The sequence below is a fragment of the Quercus lobata genome, chromosome 6 (genome assembly GCF_001633185.2).
Source record: "Quercus lobata isolate SW786 chromosome 6, ValleyOak3.0 Primary Assembly, whole genome shotgun sequence".
NCBI lineage: Eukaryota > Viridiplantae > Streptophyta > Magnoliopsida > Fagales > Fagaceae > Quercus > Quercus lobata.
Window position 1 is genome coordinate 36,979,798 of NC_044909.1, and position 12,411 is coordinate 36,992,208.

Genomic DNA, 12,411 nt, shown 5'->3' on the forward strand with positions numbered 1-12,411 from the left:
CTAGATTATCAATAGTGAGTGTCCCATCCCTAACTGCAGTCCACAGTCTCCACCTAGATTATATAGATTTCATTATGGTAAATTGGTGACTTCCCTTGTTGGGTACATGGATATGGAGTGAGTTTCCAAAAATTCATCATGGCTTTAGCTTTAATCCTTCTTAACATGATAAAAAAGAAATTATGTTTAGTGTTTTGTTAAACTGTCCGCCTCCCCCCACCTCTCCAATTAAATTATATGGCACATCATTTAGAGGTTGTTTGGATGCATGCAATTTTGAGTGATATGATCCTGTTTTCATCACTCATCATCCAAAATTGGTGGGACCCACAGAAAACATTTTGTTTGGACTCATCACTCATGTTTGGTGATCCTATTTTGGTGATTCTATCACTCAAAAAAATGAGTGATGAAGAGAGAAAATGAAAACAAGTTTCACCTATTTTCATCACTCAAAATCTGATATTCAGTGGCATGTTCGTAAATAGTTGGAGATTGTGGGCCCTAAATCTGACATCCCACTGATCACTCTCTCTTTTCTTTCTTTTTTTCCTTTCCTTTCTACTTTTCTTTCTTTCTCTCTTCTTCTTTATCTCTTCTTCTTTTTGCTTTCTTCCGATTCAGTGTTCTTTCGTTTTTGTTCTTCTCCCACCGGTCACTCACACGTCAACCCACGCCGACCCAAGCCAAGAGATCATCGGCGTCGATCTTCGATCACACGCCAAAAAGCTCCACCACGCGCTCGTTCTCCTCATCGCTGCTATCATCGGCATCCACAGCTTTCTTCTAATCTGGCTGGAGCGTCGAAATAGGCATCCACAGCAATGATCTGGCCGGAGCGTCGAAATGGCATCCACAGCAACGATTCGATCTAGAAGCTCGTTCTTCGATCTGGAAGCTTTGTTGTCGGCGCCGGGAATAGCTTCGTTGGAAGCTCGTTTTTGATCTGGAAGTTCATTTTTTAATTTTTTTTTATTTTATTTCGTGGTGTATCATAAATAAGTATGAATGGAGTTTTGAATTTGGGGGTGATGAGCTACTTTAGGTGGTGTTAAATTGTTGAGAGTTTTTGTTGTTTGTACTTCTTTGGTTAAACTGTGGATGGAGTCTTTGTGTTAAACTGTGACTGGTGGTGGCAAAATGAAATGTGCAGTGAAGAAAATGGTGGGAGATGAGGGTTTGACGGGTAGGCTAACAGCAGTCTCTGAACATTGCTCAGGTATGGGTCCCAAAAAAGTAAAAAAATTTGAGTGATAGAAAGTTGAAAATATGTGCCAAAAGGGGGAATTAGGAAATTTGGATATTTTGAGTAATGAGTTATAAGTGATGGGTGATGAGTGATGGATGATGAAAATTAAGTGATGAGTGATGAGTGATCAATTATGTGCAGATTTTTTAATATATATATATATATATATATATATTTTTTTTGGCTAGGTATTTTCAGAATTTGTCACTTGGGGCAATCCAAATTAATTTTGGTCCTAAAATTTCCTCATTCAAAGTATGACTGAAGAGTGTTTTAAGAACACTGCAGACAAGTTCTCATATACAAACCCTAAATCAACTAGGATTGCTTTGGTCTTGCCCTAACTATGTTAATTGTTTATCTGCTGGGGGAAAACATCATTATTAAACCACAGAATTAAGAGAAAGCGGGGGTAAAAGAACTCATAATTGACTATTGATGTGAAGATCTTATGTTTAAATAATGCATTGTGTCACTATCCTTGTTATAATTTTTCTTCACCCATCTTTCACCTCCAAATAATGATGATGCTTGTTGGTTTTATGCTATTGTATTTAGTCTCATTATATATAATCCTCAAAATCTTTGCGAGTCAAGTCATCTTAGCATTGAAAAACTACACTTGCAACACTCATAAAAATTTAAGCCTAATTCTTTGACATTCAAAATTCTTTGACTTTATTACATCAATTTATTTCTTTGTTTATTTTCAATGTACTTACATAATTTATATCTATACTACTATTTAAGCTTCTCCTCTTGTTTGGTCTCCCAACTTTGGATGCCCAAAATATCTCAATCCTACTCACTTAAAATTTTTAACTAAGAGCGATAAATATGTAACCCCACAATTTTAAACCTCCCACCAACTCCATGTTTACGTCAATTTACCCCAATAACCTCTTCATCTTGAGAAATTATAAGGTCCTCATGGTAGTCCACGTTATTTGTCCACCGTTCTAGTAAAAGACTTCCAACTATCTAAAATTGCTGAGTAAGTATTTAGTTTTTATTTAAAATTTTACAATTTTAAACAAGTAAGAGTCTTTTACTAGGATGATGGAACACATAACAATAGTGGACCTGTCCTACGTAAGTATCTTATAATTTCTCCCTCATCTCTTATCTTTCTTCAAATTGGAATAAAAAAACACAGATTCAGTTTCGGCTCTATATCCTCCTCTTGCTTCTTCTTCTTCTACATTCTCTTTCATCTTCAATAAAAGATATCTCCACACCCTTTCATCAAACTTAAATTCACCATGGACTTTCAGTGCACGATATTCAATCCAATGGTATGTTCCTTGCACTTTTCAATATAAATTCTTAATACAAAACCTGATACCATTATCCGAAATGTAAGCATCCCACTCCTTATTCTTCATATTAAGCAAAGAAAATCACCACCAAAACAAAATTTTCTTAAACGCTATTGGGAGTTTCAGCATAGTGAAACCGCTTTGATGGAACACACCAGGTCTAGCGTTTGCGTTGATGTAAAGTGGATTATTAGGTTGATTTTGATATGCATTGATTTAAGTTGGATATCTTTTTAATACTGATATTTTTTTCATACTAACTTCCCGTTTGGGTTCTGATTTTTATGCAAAATTATATACTTCCTCTTTTTCTTTTTTCTTTTTAAAAATATGGGGCTCTATTTTCATGACTCTTTCCCCATTCTCTCTACTCTGAACTTGCTACTGTTCCATTTGGTTTTCCTCTCAGGTGCAGATACCAGTTGTTGGACTTAAGTGATTCTGATTGAATCTGTTGGACCTGATTTATTGTGGTATTAGAGGGATTTGATTCCTATTTGATTTATATTTCCATATCTGATATAATTTCATTGTGAGTTTAATTTTTTTCCATGCTTGGTGAAATTTTGCGAACCTTCTTAAAGGCCCTAGACTTCACTATTGTAGACGCTTGACCATGTATTAATAACTGTCTTTTTGGAATTTTCTTCCAATGCTTGGTGCTGACTACTTGGTTTCTGTCATTTTCCCAATTCTTGGTGCTAACTCTAGGCAACCATAGGTATTGACTCCAGGAAGCCTTAGGTGTTGAAGCCAGGGTTTTATCTTTCTTTCCAATGCTTGGTGCTGATTCCATTTCCATGCAACCCTATGTGTTGAAGCCTCAGTTTATATCTTTTTGTCCTTTTTTTGTTTCCCAAACACACATCCCCTTTGAAAATCCATTGTCCTTTATCACTCTGTTCTCTATCTTTTGTCATTGCTCTCTTTATTTCTAACCCTTGAGCCTACAGCTGTCTCTTTCACCTGTGTCTTGGCCTGTGGCTGGAATTTGGCAGATTTACGTAGATTGTTTGAGTGTGATCAGAAAAAGAGTGAATTCTTTGAGCAGTCATTCCCACAAACAGAATATATTGTCCTGAGCTTAGTGTTTAGAGATGTGGCCGTATATAGAGCGTAGTGGTGTTAATGGATTGATATAACTGGTCCCAATTAGTTGGGAGTAGGGTTAGTTGCGTTGGGTAATCCAATTTCAATTGATTTTAGTATAGAATGCCTGTTCTTGCTTTTGATTTCAATCAAGAACTGTGTTTATTTCACATTTTAATATATTTATTTTTGGTTGATGAAATTTCATTTTTCGATCTTGCTTTGATATAACATGGGGTTTTGTAATAATAATTGGTTATTAGGGGGAACTTGTAGCTTCTGGGGCAAATGTAGGTGGTTACTGGTGGCAACTCATGGCCAGATTCTAACTTTGGGAACCTTATGCTTTGTGGTCGCCCTTTGGTGAATCATTGTTTTATGAAGAATCTATGGATCACCTGCTGATTTTCTGTCTAGTAGCTCATTCTATGTGGATGTATATGCTTCAATTGTTTGGGATTGATTGGGTTATGCCAAGTTCAACTACAAACTTATTATTTTGTTGGTATCATTAGTTTGTGAAAAATAATTCCAATATTTGGAATTTGGTTCCAAGCTGTTTGATGTGGATTATTTGGACTGAACGTAATCAGCATTCTTTTGAGGATACTGAGAAATCTCTAGCTCAATTGTTAGATTTGTGCCAACGGACTCTCTTTGATTGGTCTCAGTGTTGGGGTTGGGGTTTCTTGGATTGTTTTGCTCTTCTGGATTTTCTATTATCTCTTAGAATAGTTTAATGACTCTTTGTTTCTATTTGTTTCTGTTTGCTCTTTGTTCACTACTGTGAACTCTATGCATCTTTCCTTCTATTCCTTTTTTAATAATATTTTCTTTCTTATCTATCAAAAAAAAAAAAAAGTTACTGGTGACAGTTACTGTTTCCATTCCTTTTCTGATATAACATAAAAGGTTGATAAAATTAGAAATTTTGAAGCTTTCTATCGCAAGTCTTTGTGTATCCCAATGCAGCAGGAGAAATGGGACTTCAGGTGTTCAGCATTGGTGTTTTACCACCTTTGCTTTGGTTTGTGATCTATTGTTCAAAAGTATCGTCTTATTAATTGAGTTGATGACACACTGGTAGAGCAGCTTGTGAAATCTGATAAAACTTGTTAAGAGAGGTGAGTCCCTAGTTAATTGGTGTTGCTTGTGTTGGTGTGATGGGGAATTGGTAGACCATCTTTTACTTCATTGTAAGTTTTCTCATGCTTTATGGAATGAAGTTTTTTAGGTGTTTGGGGTCCAATGGATTTTGCCGAAGACTGTTTTCTCACTTCTTTTTGCATGGAGGAATTGGTTTGGGAAGCAACTGCCAAATATCTGGAATATAGCTTTTCTTGGTGGCTTTACCTCATATATCCCTTTTTTTTTCTTTGTTGGTAAAACCTCCTTTCCCCTATTGTAAAGTAAAGGGCATATTCATATTTCTGGAGGAGAATAATGTGAAATATATATTCTTCCATCCAATCTTGGAACTCCATTTTGTTGCATCTTATAAATATTAAGATGTTACTGTCTTTGCAGGATTTTGATGTCTGAGACTCTATGATTTCTGCTACTGGGAGGTTATCAGTAAAATTCTTGTGTTCTTCCAGCACTTTGTTGCCGTCTCATACAATTGTTGACATATCTGGAACAGAGGTGATTTGAATTTACTTTTGTTATTAATATCTGCCTTAAGTATTCTAGATTCTACTATAAAATAAATCTAGAATGAAGAATTTCTATATTAATATATCTAAGCTATCAAAATATTGGATGTTGAATTCTCTTTCTTTGTGTAGCAGTGCAGATAGAAAATGCAGAGAAGAAAGTGCAAAGCTACTAGGCTGTCTAATACGGAAATGTGAGAGACTAATACTTCCATACATTGTTCCAATACACAAGGTTTAATAAGTCATTTAGCTATTATGACATTTATCAAGATCTGTTATTCTTTTTGTATCCAATCTCTTAAGGAACGGATTTTATTGTTCAGGCACTTGTGGCTAGGCTTCTTGAGGGCACCGGGGTCAATGTGAATAATTGCATTATACGCAGAGTTCTTGTAACTGTTGGGGATCTTACTAGAGTGGTGAGCTATGTTCTATTCTTCCTAGATTGTCTGATTACGTGTGTAGTTTGGATGCCTTATTTTATCTGATTTCTACTGGCACATCTTTTCTACACTTTGTTTCATCACAAAACATGCCCTACAAGCTTGACACAGAAGATAATTATTCTTGTACTTTTTTTTGATAAGTAATTGAAGAGAGTTTTCAAGAAAAGAAACTTGAGATTCGGAATAGATATCTGTTTCCCCTCAAATATCCGTTGATTTCTTAAATTAAATATATCAACTATGTAAGTTTTATGTTTAAATTCATAAAATACATGATTATGTGAGCTTTTGAGGAATAAAATATAAAAATGTGGTTGTTTTAATAAATAGTTTCAAAAATAAAATTGGTTTGATAGAATTGTAACCATTTTACCAGATCAACCAAGAATTGCTGGTTCAATCTTGTTGAATCTTCATCTGTCAAAACAGTTTAAAGGGCCAACCAGATTGGAAATCATCTGTATACCTCATTATATTTTTTTTTTTGAGATTTTTTTTGTTCACCGGATCTTAAATTTTTCAAAATTTCATTATGGTATACTGATAGTTATTGTTCATCATGTTTGTTGACAAGTCCTCATGTGATTGACTATAATTGATGGCATTTTTTTTTCTCTCTTTCATTATTATTATTAAATTTATATATTGTTCGTTTTTCTTTTTGTATAGGGTGGTTATTTAACGAGACAATACATTCCTGAACATATGCCTTTAATTGTTGAAGCTTTATTGGATGGAGCAGCTATCACAAAACGTGAAGTGGCTGTTGCTACTCTTGGTCAAGTTGTGCAGAGCACTGGGTATGTGACATTTTTCTTAAGGTTCTTTATGATATGTAATTTATTTGAAGATAGTTTTTATCTAGTTGTGAGGCAGTGTTTAATATGGATGGTGTGAAATTGTGGATGTAAGATTTGTTCCATGAGAAGCATCTTGTTGAAATTCATTGCAAAGTGATATTTAGATTTCAATTCATTGGTTATTCATGTTAAATTTGAGCATCTTTTCTTTATCATTTTTGTTACTCTCTTCGATTGATCAGCTCAATTACAATCGTTAATATTTATGCAAATCACATACAAGGGCTTTGGGTGTGTCTACGTATCGCAGATTCATGCAAATAGCATATGAGGGCTTCGGATGTGTCTAGGTAGCACAGAGGGCACTTGGGTGCAGGTTTGTGCCTTGGTGTCATTAATGTCTGACTGTGAAATCCTATGCAAGACACTGTTTAAGACGTGTCTTTGAAGCAAAATCCTATGCAATCTGTTGAAGACATGCTTTCATTGATATTGATATTTCTTTGTGATATAGAAATAAGTCAAATTCTGATTTTAAATAGTGAGGGGCTCTCGTATTGTCAAGCTCTGATTATTCCCTATCCTCAACTAATGGCAATTTGTTCCCGTGGAAGATGGTGTGGCGCTCAAAGGTCCCATCTAGGGTAGCTTTCTTCTCTTGGACTTCTGCTCTAGGGAAGATCTTATCTATAGATAATCTCTGGAATAGAGGTATGTTGATCTTGGATTGGTGCTGCATATGCAAAAAACTGTGGGGAGACTGTGGATCACCTGTTCCTTCATTGTCCTATAGCTTTGGAGTTGTGGACTATGGTGTTTTGTTTATTTGTCCTCCACTGGGTTATACCAATGAAAGTCATTGATATGTTTGCTACTTGGCAAGGGTCTTTTGGCAAGCATAGAAAATTTTCTTTTTGGCTGGCTATCCCACATTGCATTATGTGGTGTCTTTAGCAAGAGCGGAATTCCAGAAGTTTCGAGGGATGTGAACAGAGTATCTTAGAAATTAGCCTTTTTTCTCCATAGTATGTTGGATTAGAGTGCTGCTTTCTATCTCCACCTTGTTTTTCTCTCTTACATTTGTTTGATCATTGTACTTTGAATTGATTGTACTTCTCTCTTAGTACACCGCCAGTGTACTAGGTTTGTTTTATATCCAATAAAATATTTTCATTACTTATAAAAAAAAAAAATAAAAAAAAAAATAGTGAGGGGCTCTCATGGGCAACTCTTTGGAAGTGTAATGGGAATGGGTCACACCATGTAAAATCATTTGGTGCTTTTTTTTGGGGGGGTGGGGGTAAGTGAAACATGCACTTTGTACTCATTATCTCACCCTTCATTCTGAACTTTCAGGGAAGATGATGCCATTTGAGTTGGTGCTCATTGGCTATTTTGTGCTTAAGGTTGCAGGTGGAAGGAAAATTATTTTTTGCATAATGAACTATGTAGGGGAATATCCTCCTAAAATTAATTTCACTTTAAATAGAAGTTAATTTGGACGTAATAGTAGCTTGTAGCTCAGTTAGGTATTTAATGGCCTATAAGTTTGGTTTTGGCTTGGCTTATGGTGTGGGGATACAATCTTGAAGGATGCCTTTCCAATGTATTGTATAGATAGATAAAGAGGCTTTTGCATGATGTAGTTTTCAACTGGGATATTTCGTTTACTGAACTTGTTAATGATTGGGAAGTGGGGAGTTTGCAGTTGTTTCTTGGTATTCTCTACTCCATTATAGTTAATAGGGACGAGGAAGATCAATTGTGTTGGACCTCTGCTAGGATCTACCATAATTGAAATACTACTCTATTCAAAGCAAGTCTTTCTCATACTTTTTTGATAATTTCTGATGGGTAATGTTTCATTATTACTTATAAAAAATTAATAATTTCTGATAGGTAATGGTAGTATTTCAATATTCTTCTGAAAGCTGGTCTTTCTCATCCCTATTTACTTTGATAGCTAACTCCCACGCATATAAGGTCCATAAAAACAGAAACTTCAGCTATGCTGCTAAAAGCTCGCATCCTTCCAAAGGATTTTGCATTCCTTTCTCTTCAAATGCTCAACAGGAGAAACAAGGGGGTGGCCCTTCACTCTCTGAATTTTTTTCTTTCCAAACAAACCTTTCTACTGAACCAAAACTTCCGAAACATTTTTTTTAATACAGTTTAAGACTTAAGAAATATGTGTCAGTGTTTTTTCTCCTTCCTTTTTGATAATATTTTGTTTACTTGTTGAATATTCTTTGCACTTAATTAAATTCCTCGTTTTGCTCTTTAGTAGATTTTTCTTAACTTATTTTTTTAATAAAAGATTTAATAAAAAAAAGAAATGGAAAAGAAAAAAGAAGATAAAGGTGCCAAAACGCAGAAGATTTTCTTCCTCCTTTTCTTAAGCTGAGGTTACATAGTGGACAAGGCTAATTGTTCTTTATCCTTCTATCTATTTTAAGTTACATAGTGGCTGAACTTGCTTGGAAAAACATAGACTGAAAACTTTAAAATAACCTGGTGGGAGACCCCTTTTTTTTTTTTTGTGTTTTGGGGGGGGTTTGATATTTACCTTTTTAGGGGGCTTTCGAAAATGAAAACTGACAACTACAATCAAGTTCAAGAACTTGATGACACTTTGGTGAATTCACGCCCCATTTCATCTCTCCTTATATCATTACCTGCTTCCTTGATCATGCAACAAAGTTCATAGCAGAGAAAATTTATGCCATTGTGTGCAAGAGTCATACCATGCTGTGCTTAACAATTGCTACAACTCGAATTTACTCCAATATTGGAGAAATTTTCAATTCATAATTTCATACACTATTGGATTTTTGCAACTGGAATTGATCTGTGTAACTTTAATGATTTAATCTGGATTAATGTTATCACTATGTGATTCTTCTGCTCAAACTGTAATCTACTATATATTTGATTGAGATAACTTGGTCGTATAAATTTGTCAGGTATGTTATAATTCCATAAAATGAGTATCCGCAGCTACTTGAATGGTGAGTTAGCATGGTCTACCAGACAGGAAGCACTGAAGGGATCTACTTACGACTTAGACTTCTGAGTTGTATCCCGTACAACATTTTTTTTGTACAAAGGTTGTTCTTGTTTAGATCCTTGGAATTATGGGTGCTCTGGATCCTCATGTGCATAAAAAAAATCAGCCAAGTTTGCTGGGGTTGCATGGAGATGTAGCCTGTGCTACCAGTGATTCAGGTCATGTTCAGTCCTTGGATGATCTGCCTATGGATCTGTGGCCATCTCTTGCAACACCTGAAGATTATTAACCCACGGTAGTGCATCAACCTGACATATGACTTTGTTTATTTTTGCTTGTTATATTAATTTCTGTGGCTCTAGGTTGCGACCAATTCTCTCATGCGAATACTTTGGGATCCTTCTCTTGCTAGTTACCACCTTAAGGTGGTTGGATCACTTATGTTCACATTTAAGGTATGTGTAGCAAAATGGAGTGGTTTTTTCTTTTTATTTTGTTGTATTTTTCTTTTAATTTTTTGTGTATTTGAGATCCTTTTTTTTTTAACTGCTGTTAATCTCCCCGATGTCGATATAATTATCTTTATTACATTGTTTGTTTTGCAAGATTAGTCAATGGATCTCGATTGTATTATTCTAAAATAAAACCTGTAAACTAATATCCCAATGGATCATGTTGTAACAGTTCTAATCTCAATCAACTGCTGCCAACTTTGGATTGTACCATGCAATACCATGTCAACCCATAACATATTATGATTTTTGGAGACAATCATATGTGGTTGATATGATAACTTTTAGTAATTCAGTTTATATATATTCCCCCCACGCCCAAAAAAAAATAATTTATGGAATTTTCGGTGTTGGTGATTGTTTGTGATTTTAGAGTGTCTGAAGAAACTTCAAATAATGTTTAGAATTTAGAGTTTTTTTACAATGAAAAGGAAAAAAAGAGAAAAGTTCTTGTGGCTAGTGCTTTACTTTTGCTATCTTATTGATTTGTATGGACTGTGGCTTTGTTGGACTTTGCCCTGTCATTTAAAAAAAAAAAAAATTTAAATTCAGGTTGTATGTGCTTTGTTGTGTGTTGTGTTGATAATTAGTTGTAGATGATTGTTCTGCAATGCACTGTTATTGCTTATTTAAAGGAGATTTCTTGCAAATAGCGTAAACTAGTGTAATTTTAACTCATTTAAGAATTGATGAATCGTAGCGATAGACTACTGGTTTGATATTAAGATGCTCACTGTTCTGATGTGCAGTTATGTATTAGCTCTGGAGGTAAAAGCTTGACTTCCAAAATGCCAAGGGATAGAAGAAGGCTTTCCTTGTGTGCAGATTTTAGTGCCCTGAGCATGGAACAAGGTATACCAGAAGAAAAGTTGGGATCAGTCAATGATGTGAAAGAATGTGAAGAAGCTAGATGCCCAATCTGCATGGAGCACCCTCATAATGCTATTCTCTTCGAGTGTACCTCCCATGGGAAGGGCTGCCGGACTTACATTTGCAACACCAACTACTGGCACGCCAGTTATGTAATTCATTTATTCCACATTCCTCAAGGGCACTAGACCCTTGTGAAATCTCGTTGCAAACAAAGGTAGTCTCTCCTCTTTGTTGGGGAGAGATTTATGGATACTTTATAGTAGAGCCTGCTATTAAATTCATGAATTCCAAAGCAAGGAGTTGTTCTTTGAGATGTGTGATTTTATCGGGACCTATTCAGAACTCAGGACGCATTCAAGGTCTGAACACTCTTTCCAGCTATATGAGACAAGACTGGAAAAGGAGAAGGGCGAAGAATGCAGCACTTTCTCAGAACTTGGGGAAGAGAGTAGTGAAGAAAGCACTTTCTCAATAGGCCATAGTGCATTCTTCCTTGGTTGATTTATGCATGCTCGGTAATTCGGAGGAAAGTAACAACACTTTCATTTTGTCATCGGATGGTATGATCCCACATTGGAGGCTTTTACCTCAACTTGATTACCCTAGGCTTCCTATTATTAGGCAGGGCAACAATTTGTCATCAGACAGTAACTCCTATTCTTGGTCATTACAGAATGGTTATCATCATAGACCCCAATTCTAGTTCTCACCAATGCCTAAGCAATTACCATGGAGTGTTCCTAGCTAGTTCCATAGGGTTATCTGAAAATGCCCCACTCATGGCAATTGTATATGCAACGGGGTGGAGGTAGTCACCATACAATAACCAATGCTGATTACAATTTTGTTGTTATCGAGGTTACTCTGTAATTTGGTTGTAAGTGTTATTCGGTTATTAATTGGAACTTGTGGTTGTTCTCATTGTTAGCTTTGATATATTAGGTTATGTATCATATTGAAACTAAATTTGTTAGGTTCATTTATTTTGGATTTTGAGACTTATTTTAAATTTTGTTAGTTTTTTATTTTTTTTAATTAAAAACAATTGTTAGTTTGATTTATTTTTGTATTTTGTGGATTAGTTGGAATGAAATTTGTAAATTAAGTCTAATTACAACAGTGCCCAAATTGACCCACGTGAGTTGGGTTAGATGCTATTAGTGATAAGAAGTTAATTTTTTTTTTTTTTTTTTTTGAGAACAAATGGATCACTCATTCATTAATATGTAAACGATCATGATGCAAAGCATCTACAGCTACAAATCCTCCACAATATTCCTAGCAAATGATAACCATGTTAAAACAATTGAAATTTGAATGACATTAGATGCTATCTCATTACGTGCATTTCAAGAGGATTTTCCTTCCAAATGTATACTTCTTAAAGGTGCTAAGTGCTAACAAAAAAAGAAAAACAATGAAGCACATAAAATCCTAATTGATACTATTGGCAAAGTT

General features: G+C 35.1%; 1 long non-coding RNA gene across 10 annotated transcripts; it reads left to right on the forward strand.

The window, feature by feature from the left end:
- Nucleotides 1–2,369: 2,369 nt before the first annotated feature.
- On the forward strand, nucleotides 2,370–11,946 carry LOC115993742. Of its 10 annotated transcripts, none has more exons than XR_004093057.1 (10): nucleotides 2,370–2,544; nucleotides 2,978–4,781; nucleotides 4,884–5,039; nucleotides 5,185–5,301; nucleotides 5,448–5,547; nucleotides 5,639–5,734; nucleotides 6,431–6,561; nucleotides 9,525–9,863; nucleotides 9,931–10,023; nucleotides 10,830–11,946. It is a non-coding gene; the product is annotated as an uncharacterized LOC115993742 (long non-coding RNA). The 10 variants fall into 10 exon arrangements; XR_004093056.1 differs by having other exon boundaries at nucleotides 4,892–5,039; XR_004093060.1 differs by having other exon boundaries at nucleotides 2,978–3,041; nucleotides 4,595–5,039.
- Nucleotides 11,947–12,411: the final 465 nt, after the last annotated feature.